This window comes from Rhincodon typus, unplaced genomic scaffold, assembly GCF_021869965.1.
Source record: "Rhincodon typus isolate 14 unplaced genomic scaffold, sRhiTyp1.1 hic_rhity00001642, whole genome shotgun sequence".
NCBI classification, from domain to species: Eukaryota; Metazoa; Chordata; class Chondrichthyes; order Orectolobiformes; family Rhincodontidae; genus Rhincodon; species Rhincodon typus.
In genome coordinates this window covers 17,045-25,000 of record NW_025967280.1, presented here as the reverse complement: position 1 = coordinate 25,000, position 7,956 = coordinate 17,045, and the positions used below count along the sequence as shown (strand labels likewise).

The window sequence follows — 7,956 nt, the reverse complement described above, 5'->3', positions numbered from 1 at the left end:
TGAACCTCCTCCCTCCTTTCATTTAACTTTAATAGCATAAACCTATATTCCCTTCATCCGTATATTCCTATCTACACTTTTCTTAAATGTATCCACACATAAGGTTAGATCACATGAGATCCAGGGAGAAGTAGCCAATTAGATACAAAATTGGCTTGGCAGTAGGAGACAGAGAGTGGTGGTAGATGATTGTTTTTTGGACTGGAAGCCTGTGACCAGCGGTATTCCATAAGGATTGTTGCTGGGTCCACTATTGTTTATCATTTATATAAACGATTTGGATGGGAATATAGGAGGCATGGTTAGTAAACTTGCAGATGACATCAAAGTTGGTGGTATAGAGGACAGTGAAATAGGGTATCTATGAGTACAATGGGATCTTGATCAACTGGGCCAATAAGCCAAAGAGTGGCAGATAGATTTTAATTTAGATAAAAACAATATTTTTGATTATTTAACAAATTTGTCAAAGATACTGCTATTGTACAGAAATTACATACACGTCAATGGCAAAATTTACATATTACCTCATGATTTCTCATTTAGTTTTAGGAAAAGTGAATTCCATTAAAGCCTTCATTTTCACTGTCCTTGCAACAACTGTGCTTGTCAGCCGTATGTAAAGAGTTGTGGTCCAATTATTTAAGCAAATATATACTGGCATTGGAGGCAGTCCGTGGAAGATTCACTAGGTAGATGTAGGTATGTAAGGATTTTCTTATAAGGAGAGGTAACAAAGTTATCAAATTACATCATCCTACACTAAAAACCTGAAGCACAGAATCAGACAATTGTTACAGTACAGAAGAAGACTGTTTTGTACTGGCATTTTGGTGAGTCACATCAAGGCAGGACCTACACAGTTAATGGTAGGCATGCTGTCGAACAGAGAAAGACTTAGGTGTTCAGGTATATAATTCCTTGAAAATGGTATACAGGTAGACAGGGTGATGAAGAAGGCATTTGGCGCACTTGCCTTCATTGGTCAGAGTATCGAGTATAGGGTTGACATGTCATGTTGCAGCTGTACAAGACTCTGATGATGCAATTTTTGGAGTATTGCGTTCAGTTCTGGTCATCCTGCATGTAGGAAGGTTGTTATTAAATTGGAACGGGTGCAGAAAAGATTTACAAGGGACTGGAGGGTTTTAGTTGTAAGGAGAGGCTGGATAGGCTCTCTACTTTTTTCCCTGGACCATACGGCATTGAGGGTTGACCTTATAAAGGTTTATAAGATTTTGAAAGGAATAGATAAGGTGAATAGTCAAGGTCCTTTCCCTAGGTTAGGGAGTTCAAAACTAGAGGGCATGGATTGAAGGTGAGAGGGGAGAGATTTAAAAGGCACCTGAGGGGCAGCTTTTTCACAAAGAGAGTGGTGTTCAGGTAGAATGAAGAGCCAGAGTAAGTGGTAGAAGCAAGTACAATTACAGCATTTAAAAGATGTTTGGACAGGCACATTAATAGGAATGGTTTAGAGGGATATCAGCCAAACACAAACAAATGGGAATAAGTTTGGAAATCTGGTTGGTACAGATATGGGCTGAAGGCTCTGTGTCCATGCTGTATGACTCTACTTGGTGCAGTAGGGAGTTCCACATTCCCACCTCTCTCTAGCTTCAGAGGTTTCTTCTGAATTCCTATTTGACTGCTTGGTTCCTTGAATCTGAGCTTTGAGTGAAAACATTCTGTTTGCATCTGCTCTATTAAAACATTTCATGATGTTCCATAATGTTAACTTTTATTTGTGTCCCCCCTCAGATTTCTCTTTTTAAGAGGAAAGACGCCAATTTTTTTCATCCTTACCTGACAGGTATGCATCAGCATTCAGTAGATCTTTTCAATTGTTCTTTTGTGTCTTTTTGTCTATTTTTATGTCTATTATGATCTTTATGTCTCTTTTTTATAATATGATGAGCCGAATTGTACACAGTACTCTAGGAATGGTCCAGTCAATCTTCAATATAAATTTGATGTAACATGTTACGATCAATTCTTTCCCTCTCAAAAACAACCCTCGGTTTCTCTGTTATTTTATCTCTTGGTTAATCTGTGGCGAAACTTTTAGTTATTGGTATATTTGTGTTCAGATTCAGTTGCTCCCCGAACCATCCAGGTTCTTATTTCTAAAGAAATATGCAAACTATTTTTCTTGCTAAAATGCTATATCTAACACTTACATATGTGGAAATTTAAATGCCAATTTTATGTTCACTTTACAATTTTGTTATTATCTTCTTGCAATGTGTCATAGTCTTCTTTAGTATTGACTGTCCAACGACACCACACCCCAATTTGGTGTCATCTTCATATTTAGAAATTGTGCTTTTAATTCCAAAATTTAATTAACACATTGGTGAGGCCTCTTCTGGAGCATTGTGTCCAGTTCTGGTTGCCCTGTAACAGGAGGAATATTATTAAACTGGAGAAAGTTCAGAAGAGATTTACCAGAATGTTGCCAGGAATGGAGGGTATGAGTTATAAGAAGAAGCTGGATAGGTTGTAGACTCTTTTCACTGGAACACAGCGGGTTGAGAAATGACTTTATAGAGACTTTTAAATAATGAGGGGTGTAGATAAGATGAATGGCAGGTGTCTTTTCTCTAACGTGGAGGATTTCAAGATTAGGGGCCATATTTTTAAGGTGAGGGGAGAAAGATTTAAAAAAGACATGCGGGGCATTTTTTGTTTACACAGAGAGTGGTTTGTGTGTGGAATGAACTTCCAGAGGAAGTGGTAGACACAGGTACAGTTAGAACCTTTAAAAGGCATTTGAATAATTACATGAATAAGAAATATTTGGAGGGATATGGGCCAAGTGCAGGCAGATGGGACTGGGTTAATTTAGGATTTTGGATTGAAAGGCCTCTTGCCATCCTATATGACTCTATAATTCTATTCCCTCCTTAGTAAGGAACCCATTAGTTTTCCTACCACTAATATATCAGTCTGATCAATGGTTCCTTGGACACATTCTATCTCCCTTCTTAAATACACATTGTTATCTGACACAACATTTTTCCACAACTAATTATTGTAGCAACACCTCTATCTTCTCTAGATTATTTTAAAATGTGTGGATGTTATCTGTCTTCTTTGAGTTAAATTAATATATTTAATACTTCATCTTTTTTGTTTTAAACGCACCTTTTTATTTCTTATATCACCATTGGTGTCTACATCTTGCTTGCCTAGTAAATGCTCTTGTCCACTTTGAGTTTGGGTTTGATTTATTGTTATCACATGTACCAAGATACAGTGAAAAGTGTTGTTTTGCGTGCTTATACAGGCAGATCATACCAGACAAAGTGCATCAGCAGAACAGATTGCACAATACAGTGTGATAGCTGCAGATAGGATGCAGAGAGAGAGATCAACAGTAACATGAGAGGTTCATTCTAAAGTCTTAAAGCAGTGGGGATAAAGCTATTCTTGAATCTGTTATGCCCGATGGAAGAAGGTGGAAGAGAGTTTAACCAGGATGGGTGAGGTCTTTGATTATGTTGGTTGCTTTCCCTAGGCAGTGGGAGTAATAGATGGAGTCGGTGGATGGAAAGCTGGTTTATGTGAAATACTTCTTATACAGTCTTTAAGACATATCCAACCTAGTCATAAATATTCCCTGTACGCATTATTTCAAATCTAATCATTTTTGATGTTAAAATAAGTGTGATCTGACTTTCTTTCCACTGTAGTTTCCACCAGTACCTGCAAACAGGAATCCCTTCAAACTTAACCTTCTACTTTTTCAGAGGGCTCCCTCATCGACAGAATAGTGTGAAATAGCTAGATAGCACTTCTTAACAAAAGCCTCTGGAGCCTGTCATGTTGTTTATCTCATCATAGCTGAGGTCCTAGTCAGGATTATTGCTGGCTATGTCTCCTGTGGAGCAGCATGTTCAGACTGGGCCTGGCTGCTTTCTCCATATGTTCAGGAATCTCAATGAGTTGGCATAGGGGCACTGCTCATTTTTCTACATGATATGAATTCAGCAATATCTTCTTTGTACTTAGAGCTTGAAGTCCCAAGATTATTTTTTGCTGCTTTTCTATGATCCCTATGCAATGCATATTGTAAAAAAACTACTTATAAACCATTGTGGATACCAAACTAGTTTTGCTATCATGGACAGTTTCGGATTTCTCAGCCTTTGGGAAAAATATTGGTCTCTGAGAAATAATTAGACACAACAAACAGCACAGACATTTTAATATGGATTGGGTTGTGGTAGAGACTGCTCTGTAAGGTAAACGACATGGCCTCTCTAGACCAGGCTGCAATCAATAGCACAAACTCCCTGGTTAAGAGCTGCCATTTACAAGTTCATACATTGACTGCAAGCACAACTGTCAGAAGTACAGAGTACTCCAGTACTCCTTACTTTTTTCGTTACTTGTAACAGGATAGACAGTATATTACGTTTTACTCCTTATAGTCCATCTCCTATGAGCTGACAATGGGAGAAGTACTTTAGGAGGGTATCAGAAAAATTCACAAACTGGACAGCAGCCTGGCTTCACTGTAGGCTGAAAGGATGCATTACAGAAATTAACAAAGCCAAAAAAATGCGCAAGTATTTAATTGGTGTTTCATTATCTGCAAAACAAATTCAACAAAATAGCAGATCTGATCAAAGCATTTTATTTTTACAACATATTAAAGTTAGCTTTAGCAGCAGATCCGGCTGGTTTCTGCCTTCAGTCATCTCGCTCAGCCTGCAGCGACTTCATTTTATCGGCAACACAGGAGCTCCTGACCTCAGCACTCCTGAACAAAATATTTTCTTTATTGTCATAAAAAATTTTGTTAAAATCACATTGAACCTAAAATAATTTTAATTCATGTTGTGTCTCAGCATAAATATAGTACCAAAACAATACATTTAGACTACAACTTAATAAAAACTGAAATAACTGCGGATGCTGTAAATCAGGAACAAAAACAAAGTTGCTGGAAAAGTTCAGCAGGTCTGGCAGCATCTGTGAAGGAAAAAACAGAGTTAATGTTTCAGGTTTGTTTTTGTTGGACTACAACTTCACTGACCTTGAGAATTTTACTTACATGTGTATTGTTTTAATGATTCAGAGTTGGATGTGATACAAGCTGTAATTGGGCAATGAAAAGTTTTATTAAGTGCTATTGCTCCATGTTCAATTGTTATCTAGTGCCTGGTTAAAATTTTCCCCTTGGAAATATTGTTGGAAAGCAATTATGACAACTGCACAAAGGCAAGCCAACATCTTTTCTATAGCAGTTAATGGGTAAGACAGTTTTTCAAAATTCATTTGTGCAATGTGGGCGCTACTGACTGGCCAACATTTATGGCCCGCCCCTAGTTGCCCTTGACAAGGTGGTGGTGAGCTACTTTCTTGAATCAATGCTGTGGATTGATTCACAATGCCATCAGAGAGAGAATTCCAGGATTTTGACGTAGCGACAGTAAAGGAACAACAATATATTTCCAAGTCAGGATGGTGAGTGACTTGGAGGGGAACTTGGAGGTGGTGGTTTTGCTGCCCTTGTCCTTCTGGATGGAAGTGGTTGTGGGTTTGGAAGATGCTGTCTGAGGGTCTTTGGTGAATTTCTGCAGTGCATCTTGTAGATAGTACACACTGTTGCTACTGAGCATTGGTAGTGGAGGGACTGGATACTTGTGGATGTAGTATCAATCAAGCGGGCTGCTTAGTCTTGGATGATGTCAAGCTTCTTGAGTGTTGTTGGGGCTGCACTCATCCAGGCAAGAGGGGAGTATTTCATTGCACTCCTGACTTGAGCCTTGTAGATGGTAGACAGGATTTGAGGAGTTAGGAAGTGTTATTTGCCACAGTATTCCTAGCCTCTGAACTGCTCTTGTAGTCACTGTGTTTATGCGGTGAGTCCAGTTGAGTTTCTGGTCAATGATAACCCCCAGGATGTTGATAATGGGGGATTCAGTGATGGTAAAACCATTGAATGCCAAGGGGCAGTGGTTAGATTGCCTCTTATTGGTGATGGTCATAGCCTGGCATTTGTGTGGCACGAATGTTACTTGCCACTTGTCAGCCCAAGCTGGATATTGCCCAGATCTTGTTACATTTGAACATGGACTGCTTCCATATCTGAGGAGTTGCGATTAGTGCTGAACATCGTGTTATCCCTGGTGAACATCCTCACTTCTGACCTTATGATGGATGGAAGGTCATTGATGAAGCAGCTGAAGATGGGCTGAAGACACTACCCTGACAAACTCCTGCAAAGATGTCCTGCAGCTGAAGTGACTGACCTCAAACAACCATGACCATCTTCCTCTGTGTCAGTTATGACTCCAACCACTGGAGAGTTTGCCCCTGATGCCCATTGAATTCAGTTTTGCCAGGGCTCCATTATGCCACACATGCAGCCTTGATGTTAAGGGCTGTTACTCTCACCTCACCTTTGGAATTCAGCTCTTTTGTCCATGTTTGGACCAAAGGCTGTAAATAGGTCAGGAACTAAGTGGCTCTGGCGAAACCCAAGCTGGGCATCACTGAGCAGGTTATTGTGAGCAGGTGCTGCTTGATAGCACTGTTGATGACACCTTCCATCACTTTACTGATGATTGACAGCAGACTAACGGGGTGGTAATTGGCCAGATTGGATTTATCCTGCTTTTTATGTACAGGACATACTTGGCAATTTTCCACACTGTCGAATAGATACCACTGTTGTAACTGTATCCGAACAGCTTGGCTAGGGGACTGGAAAGTTCTGGAGTACATTTCTTCAGTACTATTGCCGGAATGTTGTCAGGGCCCGTAGTCTTTGAAGTATCCAGTGTCTCCAACCGTTTCTTGATATCATGTGGAGTGAATCAAATTGGCTTAAGACATCGTGTCTGTAATGTTGGGGACCACTGGAGGAGGCCAAGATGCATCACTCACTTGGCACTTCTGGCTGAATATTGCTGCAAAAGCTTCAGTCTTATATTTTGCACTGATGTGCTGGGCTCTTCCATCATTGAGGATGGGGATATTTGTGGAGCCTCCTCCTCCAGTGAGTTGTTTAATTGCCCACCACAATCCATGACTGGATGTGGCAGGACTGCAGAACTTGGATCTGATCTGTTGGGGTTGCTTAGTTGTGTCATTCAGCAGCTTCATGGGATCCATTCATGGGATGTGGGTGTCACCATCTAGGCCCAGCATTTATTGCTCATCCCTAAGTGCCCAGAGAGCAGTTAAGAGTCAATTCTATTTGTGGAACAAAAACAAAGTTGCTGGAACTTTGTTTTTGTTCCTGACTTACAGCATCCGCAGTTCTTTTGTTTTTTTTAATTCTATTTGTGGGTCTGGACTCACATGTAAGCCAGGTTGAGTAATCCTGGGTAATTCCTTTCCTAAAGTGAACCAGATGTGAATTTATGACGTTCGACATTTGTTACATTGTCACCAATAAACTAGGTTTTTATTCCAGTTTTAATTGGAAATAAACTGTTGTTCCTTCATTGTTATTGGGTCAAAATCCTGGAATTCCCTCTCTAAGGGATTTATGGGTCAACCTACAGCACGTGGACTGCAACAGTTCAAGCAGACAGTTCACCACCATCTTCTCAAGGACAGGTAGGCACGGGCGATAAACGTTGACCAGCCAGCAATGCCCATTTTCATTGAGCGAAAAATAAAATCAAATTTGACTATCTGCCACAGTGGGGTTTGAGTCCATGTCCCAGAACAACAGCCTACTGTTCTGGATTACTAGTCCACTGACATTACTATAAATCATTACGTCTCCTCTTGGAAATAGTCCAACAATCTCAATGGTGATCCTAGCAGCAGCAGCAACTTTATCGATTGCTGTAGACAAGATCCTGCCACATTTTGCCACCTAGGAATTTTACTAGCGTCTGATTGACGTGGCAATAGCAAGAGATTTGGGAGAAAATAGTAAGTGATAAAAGGAGTTGCTCAACATCTAGAAAAAAAAAGTCCAATATTCCCCGA

The 7,956-nt window shown here is 40.0% G+C and overlaps 1 long non-coding RNA gene across 1 annotated transcript in view; it reads right to left on the bottom strand.

The window, feature by feature from the left end:
- Positions 1 to 4,623: 4,623 nt before the first annotated feature.
- LOC125481302 overlaps positions 4,624 to 7,956 on the bottom strand; it is a 12,967-nt gene continuing 9,634 nt past the window's right edge. Inside the window, exon 3 of the long non-coding RNA XR_007261278.1 lies at positions 4,624 to 4,765. This is a non-coding gene — a long non-coding RNA (uncharacterized LOC125481302). The remainder of the gene's footprint in view (positions 4,766 to 7,956) is intronic.